Source organism: Rhinatrema bivittatum, chromosome 1 (assembly GCF_901001135.1).
Source record: "Rhinatrema bivittatum chromosome 1, aRhiBiv1.1, whole genome shotgun sequence".
Classification (NCBI taxonomy): Eukaryota; Metazoa; Chordata; class Amphibia; order Gymnophiona; family Rhinatrematidae; genus Rhinatrema; species Rhinatrema bivittatum.
The window spans coordinates 315,498,385-315,514,348 of NC_042615.1; positions in this window are offsets into that span (position 1 = coordinate 315,498,385).

The following is a 15,964-nucleotide window of genomic DNA, read 5'->3' on the forward strand; positions in this document are numbered from 1 at the left end:
TAATATGTAAATATGATAATGAGTATGCAAAAGCTAAAAAAATATACAGGGACTCACCATATTTTGCAGAAAAGTAATACATAACAACATAGGATTTAACATCGGAAATAACAACACCTATTTGATTTGCAGTAGCCTAGAAAAAAAGTGTTCATTGCTCAACAGCAGCCGTTATCTCAGACAGTGGAAAATATTGCACATGATAAAAGAGGCCTTAGAGAGACACAGCTCTGGTAGGCCATTAAAAACCCCTTTTCTTACCTGCCCTGTCTTAAAGCTACAATGTTGGGGAAAGTGTATTAGTAGTTGGATACTGGCTGCTTCAGGCTGCTCAACAACAGCAACAACAATAACAACAACATGCAAGGGAGGTTCAAACGCCTCCTAGGGAACAACCCACACCAGAACCAGACCTGCAAGTCCTGCCAGTGGAGTGCACTGGGCTTGCCATGTAGGAGGCCCTACAGGCAGTACAGAGAGTATAACTTTCATTCCTGCACCACTTTTCTGGAGATGTCGGAGGAACATGTGGTAATGGGTATCGCCTGAGCAATATCTACATCATAGTTTATTTTGTGATGACAATAACAGCACTCACATGTGACATCAGAAAAGGTTTACATCATAGAACCCAAGGCAAAGCTATGTTAACAGCTACTAATCTACCCTGACATGTCACAGAGAGCCATTGGGAAATCATGGTATATCAAGGTGCAGCAAGGAACTTTGACCGTCCAGCTCAGGGAGAGTTATATTGCATGCTTTATGTAGGTACATACAAACTCTGCAGAGTAGTTTATTTGTTTTGATAGTATCCATTACAGTCCTTCTCCTAGTTGTGGCCAGTCTTAAAACACATAGGCTGTGGACTCCAAGGGAGACATGCTATCAGATTAGTCATCTTCCAGAAAGAAGCGTGACATTTCAGGTGTTTTCAGGTTTGAGACCCTTGCATTCCCACATGCCCTTCATGACTGTTATAATTAGTGAGGTTTGGGTAGACCCTTGGACACTGTGGCAGCTGACCACGCCCACAGGGGGCAGTCCCATGAGGGGCCACAGGTCAGCTCAACTGAGGACCCACAAACACAGAGATTTGATCTTTATTTAAACAATGTTGTGTAGCCACCAGAGGTGGCAGTGATGAGTAGTTGAAGTAGCCTGGCTGGGCTAGTATTCCTCAGGCGCTGGAACAGCTACTTCTCCGGTAGCAGTGCTGTAGTGGAAAGAACTGAGAATAATGAGTACAGTGGAATATGAACAAGCCCCAGTATGGAGAACCCCAGGATAGGAAGAGCAGGCCCTCGAGGAGCGAGTATCTGATCCCTGAGAGCTGAGAGGCTTGTAGGAGATGTACTCAAACAGCGGTTCCACGTAGGAGATGGCACCAGGGCTGGAACGGAGGCAGGCCCTTGAGGAGCTAGTACCTGGTTCCAGGGAAAGCTCTGAGGTGGAGATGGTAGTACTCACTGGTGTTGAAGGTAGCAAATTCTTCCATGCAGAAGAGAAGGTAGGAGCACGCAGCGAGTCAGGGAACATGGGCCCTCGAGGAGCGAGTACCGGTTTCCTGATAGCGACCTGAAAAGCAAGTGAGGCCCCCGAGGAGTGGTACCCAATTAGCGTTAAGCGTCCAATTAAGATTGGAGGCAGAGTAGCTGGGTTCGAAGAGCGAATCCCATCCATAAGAATCCCCCTGCTAACTCAAAGGCTAGCAAACAGTGTAGGCTTTAAATATCCAGCAGCATGACATCATCACAGGGGGACACCCCTGAGGTTCGCACCAAGTAGGAAATATCGAGGGCCATGTGGCGCATGCTCCCTAAGGAACAGAAGGAGCATGGAGGGAGGCAGCACCCAAGCCGGTCCAGGGATGCCGGAGAGGATGGCAGACAGACGCCGCGGCAGACAGACATCCATTAGCAGCAAGAGGAGGAGCAAAAGGAGAGAGGTAGGAGGAGAGCAGCCGTCAGGAAGGGATGGTTGCAAAAATGACTTGTGGCCAACATAGCAGATTTTTAGTCCTATAGGATGTGCCTCCTGTAGTGTTAGTGCATTCTAGACATTGTGGATTCTGAGACCAAGGCAGGTGTGCTGATAGACTCTCAATCATCAGCTCTGTGTATAGCATGAAGGCAAGAGAAGATGTCAGCTGATTACCTCATGAGCCAACAGCAAGCCTCTTTCTGAAGTCTACCACTGTGCAAAATGTATAGCCTGACTGCTCCCTAAGGCATCATATGGTATGCATGCTATCTTCTGCATTCCCTACAGTGTGTGTTGCCAGCATTCCTGTTCCTTGTTCCATCTGCAGCTTGCATGATCCAGCCTTGCCTTGCCTCATGCAGCCTTATCTTGCCTTGTCTTCCAGCCTTGCCTCACCTTCCGTCTTGCCTTGTCTTATAGCCCAGCTCATCCAGTCTGTCTTCCTTGTTCCTCCCCTGTGTCCACCTCTCTCAGCTTGCTGCTCTGGACCTGATCTCTTGCCTGGACTTGACTACAATTGCCTGCCACCTGGATCTTGACCTCTTGCTTGGACCTGACTATGATTGCCTGCCTCCTGCACTCTAGCTATGACTTCTGTCACAAGGTCTTGCCAAATTCCTGCCAGTTTCTAGAACCCCAGGGCTCAACCCAAGAGGGAAGCAGCTGGTATAGGTGAAGCTCCAATCTGGTCCATTATCAAGTCTGTTCACCTGATTCCAGAGTAGGCCTCAGGGGTTCACCCTTGAGACTGCATCAACTATGCCATAGTACTATGAGCTCAGACACCCCATATCCATTACAGATTGTTGAGGCCTGAGCTCAGTGAAATAGCTGAGGCCACTGCCCTAGCCAGTATAGTCTACAAGTTGCAGCAGCAGCATGGTCAATACGACTAGATTACCAGCGTCTTGCAGGGCACAGTTGTCCTTCCACTTTCGGTGATGCCAGCTGTGACTCCATCATTGCAGTCTATTACTTCCACACTCTACTTACCCTCCACTTCTGAGGTATGATGGGATCACAGAAGCTGTAGAGGCTTTCTTAATCAGTGACAGATGTAATTCGAGCTGCAGGCATCATTATTTCCCAGTTGACCCTGTCAAGGTAACTTACATTCTTTTCTATGTTGAATGCCACTGCACTGACTTGGGCTTTGCTAATTTGTGAATCTGGCACAGTTTCTGCAAGAATTTTCAACATGCATTTGATGAGCCAGGTTGCACAACTTCCAAGTCTTCTGAACTTCTGCAGATCAGGCAAGGCTCCTGGTCTGTGTGGGAATACGTGGTGCACTTCCCTACCTTGGCCTCCGAACTCTACTGAGGCAATTACAGGATGATTGCAATTTTCTGACAAGGACTTTCAGAATGCATTAAAGATGATCTAGCTGTCTGAGAGACCTACCATCTACCCTGGAAGGGCTGATAAGACTAGCTGTGTGAATAGAACCTGAGGTTCCAGGAATGAGAAAAAGAGAGCCTCAAGTCATCAAACCATCTGTCCGGTACCTGAACCTTATGGAACCCATGTTGGCCTTCAGAACCTGCTAAGCATCCTAGAGAAGAGCCAATTGTAGGGGATCGCTTCACGGTATCTCTAGAAGAGAAGCAGATGCGGCATGAGCTCCAATTATGCCTTGTATTGTGGTGCTCCGGGGTACTTCACTGATGATTGTCCAGTCAAGCAGGAGAAATCCTGAACCTTGGTGTGGTTTGAGGGGCCACCCTAGCCTGCCCCTGCACATCTCTACAATTTATTTACCTGTGCATCTTTTGTTCAGATACACCCATTTTGATGCTTAAGCCTGCCTTGACATTGGAGCCGGAGGAAATTTTATTCATGAATCTCTTGTATAGCAGTATGGCATTCCAATAGTTCCCCTAGTTTCAGCAATCATTTTTTCTGTCCATGGAGAATATTTGCCAGGTTGTATCATGAAGTCTATGGTTCCCCTACCTATGCAGACTGGCATCCTGCATGGGGAACAGATCTCTCTGTATGTTTCTGCCTAAAGCAATAATATTATCCTGTGCCTACCCTGGTTCCATCACCGCCAGCCTGAGGTTGACTGGTGAAGTCTACAGATTTCTGGTTGGGAGTTCCACTGCCAAGAAGTGTCTGCCCAAATCTCAGCCTGCAATCTCCTTGGCAAGAACTGTGGTCCCTGATTCACTTGCTTCACTTTCCACCCCTGCAGACACCACTAATTACCAACACACCGATGTTCCTATGGCAGTTACAGGAGAGAGTGGGCCAGTTCTCCTACCATGTGAGGTGACCCAATCCCTGTCAAGTCTTGACACAGAGGACTCAGACCTTCCTGCCGCTATTGGCAGTCGGTTGCCTCTGGATGGAGTCCCATCCTCTTCGTCTTGGGGCTAGTGGGCACCTTCGTCCATTGTTTGCCTGAGGCGCTTTGTCTCTGCAATTCAGCCAAGGCTTAGATACCTTTCAAAGGACAAAGTTTGTGGGAGCCAGCTGCTAACCTACAACTTATAGAGGAGTTCCATAAGAAATTCCCCAGAATGCCAAGGCCCATAATACAGGGGAGGTAGCTTTTGAGGAGGGGAACTGTTATGATTGGCGGCTCACAAAATGTCCCTGTGAGCTGTTTCACTCACCTCTGCTGCCGTGCTGCCCAATGCGGCAGGATGCTGCCATGACCCCAGTTTCCAGGCGTCCTTCCTTAGCTGTGTACACACATGACAGCCAATCTCTTAAAGGGCCCATGTTGTGAAAGTCCCTTGCAGCATCTCCTGATGATATCACGAAGTCTTCTCAGTTTGCTAGTCTTCACCTCATTAGTCCTCATGAATTCCCTGCAGTGCATGTTGCCACTGTCTTGTTCCTTTTTCTGTCTTCCAGCCTTGCCTTGCCTTGCCTCATCTTTCAGCCTTGCCTCATCCAGCTTAGCTTTGCTTCATGCTTCATTGCCTTGCCTTGTGCAGCCTTGATTTGCTTCATCGTCCAGCCTTGCTTTGTCTTTCAGTCCAGTCTCATCTTGTCTTCTAGCCCAGCCTCGTCTTGTCACCCAGTCCAGCCTTATCCAGTCTGTCTTCCTTGTTCCTGTCCTTAGTGTTTCCTGTGTATCCACGTTTCTCTCGGCTTGCTGCTCTGGACTTGACCACAATTGCCTGCCTCTCGCTTAGACCTGGCCATTATTTTCTGCTGCTTGGACTCTATCTATGAGCTCTGTCCCAGGGCCTCAGCCTAAGTCTTGCCCTCTTTCAGAACCCAAGGGCTCAACCCAAGGGGGAGGCAGCTGGTATAAGTGAAGCTCTAGTCTGGCCAATTATCAAGTCAGTTCATTCGCTGTTGGCATAGGCCTTGGGGGTTCATCATCAACTATGCTGCAGCAGTAAGAGCTCATACACCCATATCCATTACATAATACAATTAATAATACATAATAAATTTCTTGATGTTTTCACTAGAAGATATGTCTGCCACGTGTACCTGTACAGTGGTTTTTTCAGTTGCTGACTGATTCAATGGGATAGATAATCAAACTACCTGTGGTGTAGGAAAACCTCCTGGGTAGTTTTTATCCAGGAGATTTGCCAAAATAATCAAATAAAATGTACATGGGTGGTCTTGATTTGGTTATTGCCCTACCCAAAGTACCCCACAAAAGTGTTCCTGCTTTTTGTGTGGGAAATTGTGGGACAAAATTCCATGGAGTATAGGCCTACTCTATTCAAAATACCTCAACATGATAACAGAGAGGTAATTTTTAATAGGGTTAAAGTTGATTTTCACTTCTTTTCTTGCTTCCTATTGAAAATGTCAAGATACTTTGATAATTAAATCTAGAACAAATTTGTTAATGGGAATAAAACTGGAGCAAACATATAATTTAACTGCCCCCTCTAAGCTAGGGTTTCCATTTAATCCAGATCAACCAGTCTTGGTTTGTCCCATTGCATACACAGAGGCCTAGTTCTAATTTTCCTGGAACTAGAGCCCAGGGAAATAAACTATATGTATGTAATGAGAAAAATAAGGACTGAATCAGTTTGTTGTGGTTGACCTGGATTAGGTAGCCCTACCCTAGTCCATAACTAGCAAAAAAATAAATAAATAATAACCACAAGGGTATCAGTCCCTTTCCATTTTCTTCTCCCCTCATTTCCCCTTTCCTGAGGGTATTGCATCCCAGGTTACATTATGCACATCTGAAATATGGGTAGAGATATGAAACTGATTATGCCCCAACTGCTGATATTGCCATAGAGGAAAAGCATGAAGCCAAAAAGATTGGACTATTCTTGGAAGAAATTCTGCAACTTATTCCTTTAATTTTTCCTACATCTCTTATTTTAATTTGCATTTGAAAGACAAAAATGATGCATGTACCAGAATAGCACAAAAGAAATAAAGACAAAAAAACCTAACCAATATATATTAAACCAAAACATGTATGGTACATCTTATGGCCCTCATACTATAATTTAAAGGAGGTCCAAGAAAAGGTGAGGAGTATACCATGAAAAGAAAAAGGGAAGAAGAAATTGTAAAATCATAAGACCACCGGGTTTAATTTAGAGCTTTGGCTTAACAATTCAGTGCAGTCATTAGTCATTACTCAGTATTACTGGAGTCTGTTATCCCACTCTGCCTTTTATAGACCCAAAAGAAACATAGATGTTCTGACTCAAAGAGAATGTACCAGATATTATCCAAAGTAACTAGACATTTACAAGGGCAATGGATGCATATTTTAGAACCAAGAGAAACTGCCTTCTGGCACAACTCGAGAAAATTCTTTCTATAATCCTGAGTAGCCTTACATAATTCAGAAAATATCCAGATTTTTTTGCCTGGAAATAGAGATTAACTCTTATGAAAAAAATGGATGCAATATATCTTCTGTTTATCCTGAGAGAAGACAAAGGACACCAAAATAGTGGTTATCTTGGATGACTCCTCACTGGTTCCTTCTATAATATTATCGAGACTGTCAGAGACAGATCTGTTCCTTGCACGGTCCTTCTTTGGTTGTCATTAGCTCTTCCTGAAGATGGATAGAAGGCCTTCTTTATAGAAGGTATAGTATCACTCAGAATATTCAAAACCTCCTTCAGGTATTGTTTGAATAACTCTAATGGAGAGGACAAGAAAACCAATAAAAAATGTAACATAAGTTCAATATTCTAGAATTAATTGCAACCCCCCACCCTCCTGACCCCTCCCCAAGACTTGCCTGATCCCCCCCCCCCCCAGATTTACTGAAAGTTCCTGATGGTCCAGCGGGGTCCTGGGAGCGATCTCCCCCTCTCAGGTCGTCGGCTGCCACTTTGCCAAATAAACTTTAAAGGCAAAGCTTCATCAATTTATATGCAAAATACTGGGGACCGCAAGGGTCATCCCTGTCACCGGTTTTGTTTAATATTTATCTGCTTCCACTGTGCCATATTCTAGCTACATTGGATGTTCACTTTAAGATTTACGCGGATGACATCCAAATTTACGTCCCTTATAAATCTTCTTGGGCTGAGGACAATTGTCTTAACCTTTATGTTAAGACAATTGAACAATGGTTAAGCCATAGCCGACTTAAACTTAATGCTAAAAAACAGAACTTCTTCTTTTGAGTGTATTAGAGAACCCTATAAATGGCCCTCCTCCACTGGTCACTCTAGGTAGTGAGGTAATTAAGTTAGAAAGTCGCCCGCAATTTGGAATCCAAATAGATACAAATTTATCCTTATCACACCATGTTTCTAATTTGGTAAAAAATCATTTTTTTAAGTTGCACACCTTAAAAGATTAAACCTTTACTCTTCAAAAATGATTTTCAACTGTGCTTCAAGCTCTCATATTTTCTGGTCTAGATTATTGTAATAGTCTATTTTTGGGTCTTCCAAGATTCCGCGATAAAACCATTACAACAAATACAGAATTCAGCGGCCCGTTTATTAGTTGGATTGCCGATGAGACATCATATTTCTCCTATTTGTATAAGCTACACTGGCTTCCGATTAAATTTCGTATAAAATACAAAGTTCTCTCTTTAATTCACTCGTTAATTCATGACCCTGATTCCACATGGCTTTGTACATCTCTACGGTTGTATAAACCGACGAGACACCTCAGATCTACATCTCATATATCTGCTTGATGTTTCCCACAGTTAGACTGGCAAGACTAAATATGACCAGGAAAGAGCCTTCTCAGTGGCAGGACCTTTGCTGTGGAATTCACTTCCTAACTTTTTAAGGCAAATTACCAGTCATAGTGAATTCAAGAATTCAGGATGTCCCGAGCTGAAAATAAAAAAAACCCACCCTGACCCTTTAAATCTAATTATTTAGAATCCCCCACCCTCCCAACCACCCCAAAACTTTTCTAAAGTACCTGGTGGTCCAAAAGGAGTCCCGGGAGTGATCTCCTGCTCTGGGGCTGTCGGCTGCCATAAACAAAATGGCGCCGATTGCCCTTTGCCCTTACCATGTGACAGGGGCTATCAGTGCCATTGGCTGGCCCCTGTCACATGGTAGGAGCAATGGATGGCCGGCGCCATTTTGTTTACTGCAGCTGACAGCCCGAGAGCGGGAGATCACTCCCGAGACCCCTGGCGGGGTCGTGAGGGTGGGGGATTCTAAATAATTAGATTTAAAGGGTCGGGATGGATTTGGGGATTTTTTTTCTGTGTGCCCTTTCTTTCCCCCCCAAAAAAATAATAAGAAAACCACACAGATTTTGTGGGGTTTTCCTATCGCTTTTGGGGACCCCCGATACTTGACGATTTGAAAATAATCGTACGATATTTTCATCCGTCAGAAAAACGATTCACATCCCTACTGCACACTGCTTTGAAATCTACCATCAAAGTTTGTAAACTTTGTTAACATTCTGTGGAATCTTCTAATAGCACATTATTCTCTACCAAATCTTGGAGAAGAAATTCAGAGCTTGTTGCACATGCTCATGTCTTACAGTGGTAAGTCATCAGGGTCATTTGATCCAGACAGCAGTTATAGGCTAGTTAAAAAGATGCTCCATCATTATTTGCCTTCTGGCTAGTCTTCTTGCCAGCTTGTCCTGCCTCAGCTCTGATAAGGTTCTGAAAAGGCAGTGATGTCACATAGGCAAGAGATGCACCTGTTTTTCTTCATAGCAAAGCCATAGAATTATATATGAATGGGAAACATATACAAATGAGATGAACATTATTATTTACATTTATGGGACTCTCTCCTTTTGTTTTGAGGCCTACAAATGAAAGAAATATTCGCTTATTTGTTATACCCATTCATTTCAAATGAATGCACATCCCTATAATATATTGTTCTGAATGACTGGAACAAATACCCCAGTAGGCATTCTAAAAGAGCTTAAGGGAGATCCTTCAGGAAGGGTACATTTTTCAAATCTCTGTGGTTAGCTGCAGTCTTTGTGTTCTTTTCCCTGTTGACTTTGCACCAATTCTCAAAGTGGAAAATATTTGCATACTTTCCCTTTGAAAATTGTGTAGGGAAACATGTACCCACAGAGATTTAATATGCTTTTTCTGATGGCACTGTTTCACTTCAAAATAATGTTTGTCGTTTTGAAAATGCAAAACTACGTGTTGTTGCATTTCCTGCCCCTCAAAGTGCTGCCATTAAATGCAGGTAAAAGTACATATATTATGGAATTTTTGCCTATACTCAAGTAAATGGCTTTTGAAAATTACCCTCTAAATTCCTAACAACTTTGGGCCTGATTCACTAAGGCATTTCTCCATTCTGTGTCTATGGGAAAAATGCCTTGATGAATCAAGCCCAAAATTTAAATAAGCCCACATTTAAAAGTTTAAATAAATATCCATAGATTCTGTAATGGTTAAATAAATCTTCAATCTAAAGAACACAATAATAAATTAAATAACATGCAAATCTTTAAAAAAGCATCTCTTCTCCAAATCTCAATCTATTAAGCATAAGCTGTTCTTGTTAAACATTTGAATATAAACTGTTCTTAATTTACTCAATGCTTTAATAGTAATAATAATAATAATAATAATCATAGCATATAGTTGTCTTCAAGACAAATCTCTAATGTGAAAGCATTCCACAGAGTAACCACAATCACAGAGAAAATATCTGGATTTTAATCTGTTGTATTTTGTTTACAGAAAGCACACATAACTGTGAAAAATTTGTCAATCTCAGGGCTCTTGTAGACACTTACCAAAGATACATTGGGGAAGTCCTCTTTAGCACATTAAAGGCTAACATTAGAATCTTAAACTCACCTGCCAAGAGACTGGCAGCCAGTATAGATTTCTTAACACAAGGTTAATATGTTGCCTTTATCTAATGACAGATATGTTATCTTTATCTAATGACAGAGCTACTATAAACAGCACTATTTACAACCAATTGAAATCTTCTGTAAGGATATTTATTTATTTATTTAGCGACTTTTCTATACCGACATTTGAGGGTACATCATGTCGGCTTACATCAAACAATAGGTAGAAAGTACAATGAACAGGGGCAGGGAATGGGAGTACAGAGATCAATAACTAGCGTAACGGGTTACATGGTAGAGAAGGGAGAGAAGAGAAGAGCAAGAAACAGTTAGACAATAAAAATAACGTGTCAGTTAAAACTGGTAGCATAATATTGTTGAATGAGGGTGGGGTATATGTTTGGCAATCCTATAAAAAGAGAGTTGCTGTAATTTGAAGGGGAAACTCTGCAGCTTTGCATTACTGTTTTAAGGTCTGCTGACTATAAATATGGCCACAATAGCTATACGGTAGTTAATTAAGCAATACTGACAATTAATGCTGTAATATGAGACTCAGAAGACAACTTTTAATCCATGATGAACCCTAGATTTCAGACTCCTGATTTAAAAGTTAACCATATACCATCTAATAATGTTATTTAATTCAAGCTGGGAACAGATCTGCTCTGCCAAAAAGCATCTGTTTTATTAGGACAGAATGCCAATTAATTTAATCTCAGCCAGTCCTGCTGTTAGGATCGTGGACCCTTGGCCGGCTGGTATTGCAGGTGTTGCGATGTGAGAACCCACAGTGAGCGTCGCAGCCGGGAGGCGGCGCTGAGGAGAGACTCTGAAGAATAGAGATGTGAATCGTGTCCTCGATCGTCTTAACGATCGATTTCGGCTGGGAGGGGGAGGGAATCGTATTGTTGCCGTTTGGGGGGTAAAATATCGTGATATATCGTTAAAATCGTTAAACCCGCTAAAACCCACCCCCGACCCTTTAAATTAAATCCCCCACCCTCCCGAACCCCCCCCCAAATGACTTAAATTACCTGGTGGTCCAGCGGCGGTCCGGAACGGCAGCGGTCCGGAACTGGCTCCTGCTACTGAATCTTGTTGTCTTCGGCCGGCGCCATTTTCCAAAATGGCGCCGAAAAATGGCGGCGGCCATAGACCAACAGGATTCCATGGCAGGAGGTCCTTCCGGACCCCCGCTGGACTTTTGGCAAGTCTTGTGGGGGTCAGGAGGCCCCCCCCAAGCTGGCCAAAAGTTCCTGGAGGTCCAGCGGGGGTCAGGGAGCGATTTCCCCGCCGCAAATCGTTTTCCGTACGGAAAATGGCGCCGGCAGGAGATCGACTGCAGGAGGTCGTTCAGCGAGGGTCTCGCTGAACGACCTCCTGCAGTCGATCTCTTGCCGGCGCCATTTTCCGTACGGAAAACGATTTGCGGCGGGAAATCGCTCCCTGACCCCCGCTGGACCTCCAGGAACTTTTGGCCAGCTTGGGGGGGGCCTCCTGACCCCCACAAGACTTGCCAAAAGTCCAGCGGGGGTCCGGAAGGACCTCTGCTGTGGAATCCTGTTGGTCTATGGCCGCCGCCATTTTTCGGCGCCATTTTGGAAAATGGCGCCGGCCGAAGACAACAAGATTCAGTAGCAGGAGCCCGTTCCGGACCGCTGCCGTTCCGGACCCCCAGGTAATTTAAGTCATTTGGGGGGGGGTTCGGGAGGGTGGGGGATTGAAGGAGGTAGGATTTGGCAAGGAAATGTTTAAGTTATTTGGGGGGGGTTCGGGAGGGTGGGGGATTTAATTTAAAGGATCGGGGATGGGTTTTAGCGGGTTTTAGTGTGCCGGCTCACGATTCTAACGATTTATAACGATAAATTGTTAGAATCTCTATTGTATTGTGTTCCATAACGGTTTAAGACGATATTAAAATTATCGGACGATAATTTTAATTGTCCTAAAACGATTCACATCCCTACTGAAGAAGACCACCACTGGAAGCCCGAGGTCCCCCAGGGAGGAGCCCATAGGGACCCGGGCCTCTTGGTCTTAGGTGGATCATCTGCGACCAAGGATCTGAAGAACAGGCTGCCGAGCTAGTCCAATGAAGAGATGGTGCCCAGGAGGTCAGATGAGACTTCACTCTTGGAAGCCCGCGGTCCCCCCGGGAGGAGCCTGTAAGGGCCAGAGACGCTGGGGCTTAGGAGAAACCTCCGGGCGAGTGGAGAATGGGTACCTGTGGCAGTGGTGAGAGATGAAGTCGAAGTCCAGGAACAAGCCAAGGTCAGGAGCCAGAAATCAGATGTTGGAAGCCAAAACCAGGGACGGAAGCTGAAGCCGGAATTGATGAGCAAAGCAAGGTCAGGAGCCAGGAGTCAGATGTCGGAAGCCAGAACCAGGGACAGAAGCTGAAGATGGAGTCAATGGACAAGCCAGGTCAAAAGCCAGAAGCCTGAAGAGATGATCCAAGATCAAACGCAGCAACTATAAACTCAGGGACTGAGTGAACCTCGTTGCAAAGCGAGGCATAGCTGTGACTGCCGGGTTTAAATAACCCGGCAGCATCTGACGTCACCGGGAGGCTGTCCTTGGGTTTTCCACGCTAGCCCCTTTAAATCAGAAGCCCCGGCGCGCGTGCCTAGGGGGCGGGGCCATCCGCAGATCATCTTCGGCATCTCCCTTGCAGGGAGAACACCGCGGTAGGCCGCATTTTGGGCCTGGGTTGCTGATGAGGAGGAGTTCCCATGGCCAGATCGTACAGCGCAGTGAGTGATGGTCCCGGGGCACGGCCCGGGACCGTAACAGTACCACCCTTCCTACGTTCCCTTCCTGGAGCCCTGGGTTTACCTGGATGATCCACATGAAATTGGTGGAGAAAGCCCTTGTCCAAGATGTTGGCAGCTTGCTCCCAGTAATTCTCTTCGGGGCCGTAGCCTTCCCAGGAGAGGAGATACGCCCACCAACGACGGTGGAATCGGACATCCAGGACGTCTTTCACGGTATACGTATCACCTTGTTCGGCGGTAGAGGTGGTCGGTTCCGGAGGCTTGGTCTGAAATGGGGAGAACACCACAGGCTTAAGCAGGGACACATGGAACACATTATGGATCCTCAGGGTGGCCGGCAATCGTAGCCGGTAGGACACTGCCCCAATAAGTTCTGCCACAGTGAAGGGACCGATATAGCGGGGCGCCAACTGCATGGAGGGGATGTGTAGCTGAATATTCTTGGTACTTAACCATACCTTATTCCCCGGTTGGAAGATCGGTGCAGGTCGTCGAGACCTGTCTGCGTATTCTTTAGACTGGGCAGCTGTCAGATGAAGTTTCTCTTGGGTGGACTGCCAGAGGTGGCACAGTTGTTGGGCCATAAGTTGTACTGCAGGGGACAGCACCATCAGAGGCAACAGTAATGGAGGCCTGGGAGTCTTCCCATAGACCACCTGGAAGGTGGACCAGTTGGTCGCAGAGTGTTTATCGCGGTTGTATGAGAACTCCGCCCAGGGTAACAAGGCGACCCAATTATTTTGAAGGTCTCCAATGAAGGCCCGGAGGAAGGCCTTTAGAGTTCGGTTGGTACGCTCGGCTTGGCCATTGCCCTGGGGGTGAAAGGTGGTAGTCAGATCCAGTTGCACTCTGAACTTCTTGCAAAGGGCCTTCCAATATTTCGCCGTAAACTGAGGACCAAGGTCTGAAGCGATGTGCAAAGGAAGTCCATGTAGTCGGAAGATATGCTGTGTAAAAAGGTTGGCCAACTCTGGTGCTATAGGTAGTTTAGCGAGAGGCATGAAATGAGCCATCTTCGAGAATCAGTCGAGCATGACCCAGATCATGGTCTTTCCGTCAGAGGGTGGTAATTCCACAATAAAGTCCGTGGACAGGTGGGTCCAGGGCTCAGTAGGTACGGGTAGCGGCTGAAGGAGACCCCAGGGTTGTCCATGCAAGGGTTTCTGCCCAGCGCAGGTAGGGCATGACTGGACATAGAGCCAAATGTCTCTCTTGACTCAGTCAGAAGTTCTAGTGTCTGGGCAGTCCCTGGATGCCCTGCGGTCAGGGAATCATGGGCCCATGCTAACACCTTCCTTCATTAACGAGCAGGTACCACTGTCTTACCCGCAGGGACCACCTCAGATGTGGCTAAGAGAACTTTGGCCGGGTCCAGGATATATTGAGGCGGGTCAATGGTATTGTCAGTCTCTGTCGTGCAGGAAAGAGCATCCACTCGGATGTTCTTAGCTGCCAATCTGTAACGGGGGAAAAACTGAATCGGCTGAAAAAGAGTGACCACAAGAGTGGTCACTCTTGGATTAAGGCTCTGGGCGCGGCTCAGGTACTCTAGGTTTTTATGGTCCATGGAAACGACTACTGGGTGTTGGGCTCCCTCCAACCATTGGCGCCATTCCTGGAATGCTAGCTTGATGGCCAGTAGTTTTGTCCCCTATGCCATAGTTTCTCTCTGCAGGGGAGAATTTGTGGGAGAAATAGGAGCATGGCAGGGATTTACCATTATTGGACAATTGGCTTAGAAGAGCTCTGACTGCCAAGTCGGAGGCATCAACTTCCACGATTAATTGGCGTTGGGGGTCCGGGTGCCAGAGGCAAGTGTCCTGGAGGAAGGCGTTCTTCAGATCCTGAAAGGCTCTTAAGGCTGTTGCCGACCAATTCCTAGCGTCGGCCCTATTTCTCATATGAGCCGTCAGCGGGGCCACCATGCTGGAATAGTGTGGGATAAATTGCCGGTAGAAGTTGGCAAAGCCAAGGAACCGCTGAAGCGCCTTGACTCCCACAGGTTGAGGCCAATTCTTGATGGCCGCGACCTTCTCTGGGTCCATATGTAACCCTGTGGAGGATACAATGTACCACAGAAAGGGTAGTGGTTCCTGTTGAAATTGGCATTTCTCCAATTTGGCATACAGTCGATTCTCTCGCAGTTTCTGTAGTACTTGATGGATATCCTGGTGGTGCGCCTCCAAGTCCTTGGAATATATTAATACATCGTCAAGGTAAACAATCACTGAGGTGTGTAGCATTTCCCTGAGTAACTCGTTCATGAGGTTCTGAAACACTGCCGGGGCATTGCAGAGGCCGAACAGCATGACTAGATATTCGTAATGGCCAACTCTTGTGTTGAATGCGGTCTTCCACTCATCACCGGGCTGAATTCTCACCAGGTTATATGCCCCTCGGAGGTCCAATTTCGTGAAGACTTTGGCTCCTTGTAGCCAATCCAATCATTCAGGGATCAAAGGTAGCGTGTAGCGGTCATGACGCATAATGCTGTTCAGACCACGGTAATCGATACAGGGTCGGAGGGACCCGTCCTTCTTCCTACGAAGAAGAACCCAGCTCCAGCCGGGGAGTTGGACGGTCTGATGAACCCTCAGTCCAAGTTTTCTTTGATGTAGGCGGACATGGCCTGGGTCTCCGGAAGTGATAGCGGGTAGACCCGACCTCGAGGTGGCGTGGTGCCTGGGATCAGGTTGATCGCACAATCGAAGGGCCGAGTAGTTCGGCCTTTTCCTTCAAGAATACGTCTCGAAAGGCATGATATTTGGGTGGTAGCGCCAGTTGTGTCAAGAGTGGTACCAGTGGTTGAGGCCGGGCAGACAGGCACTCATTAAAGCAGGTCGGACCCCAGGATGTAATCTGGAGGGAGTCTCTACTAGTTACACGATATTAGGTTCTTTATTAGGAGCTACCACCCAGGAAAAAGATCTAGGCATCATAGTGGATAATACTTTAAAATCGTCGGC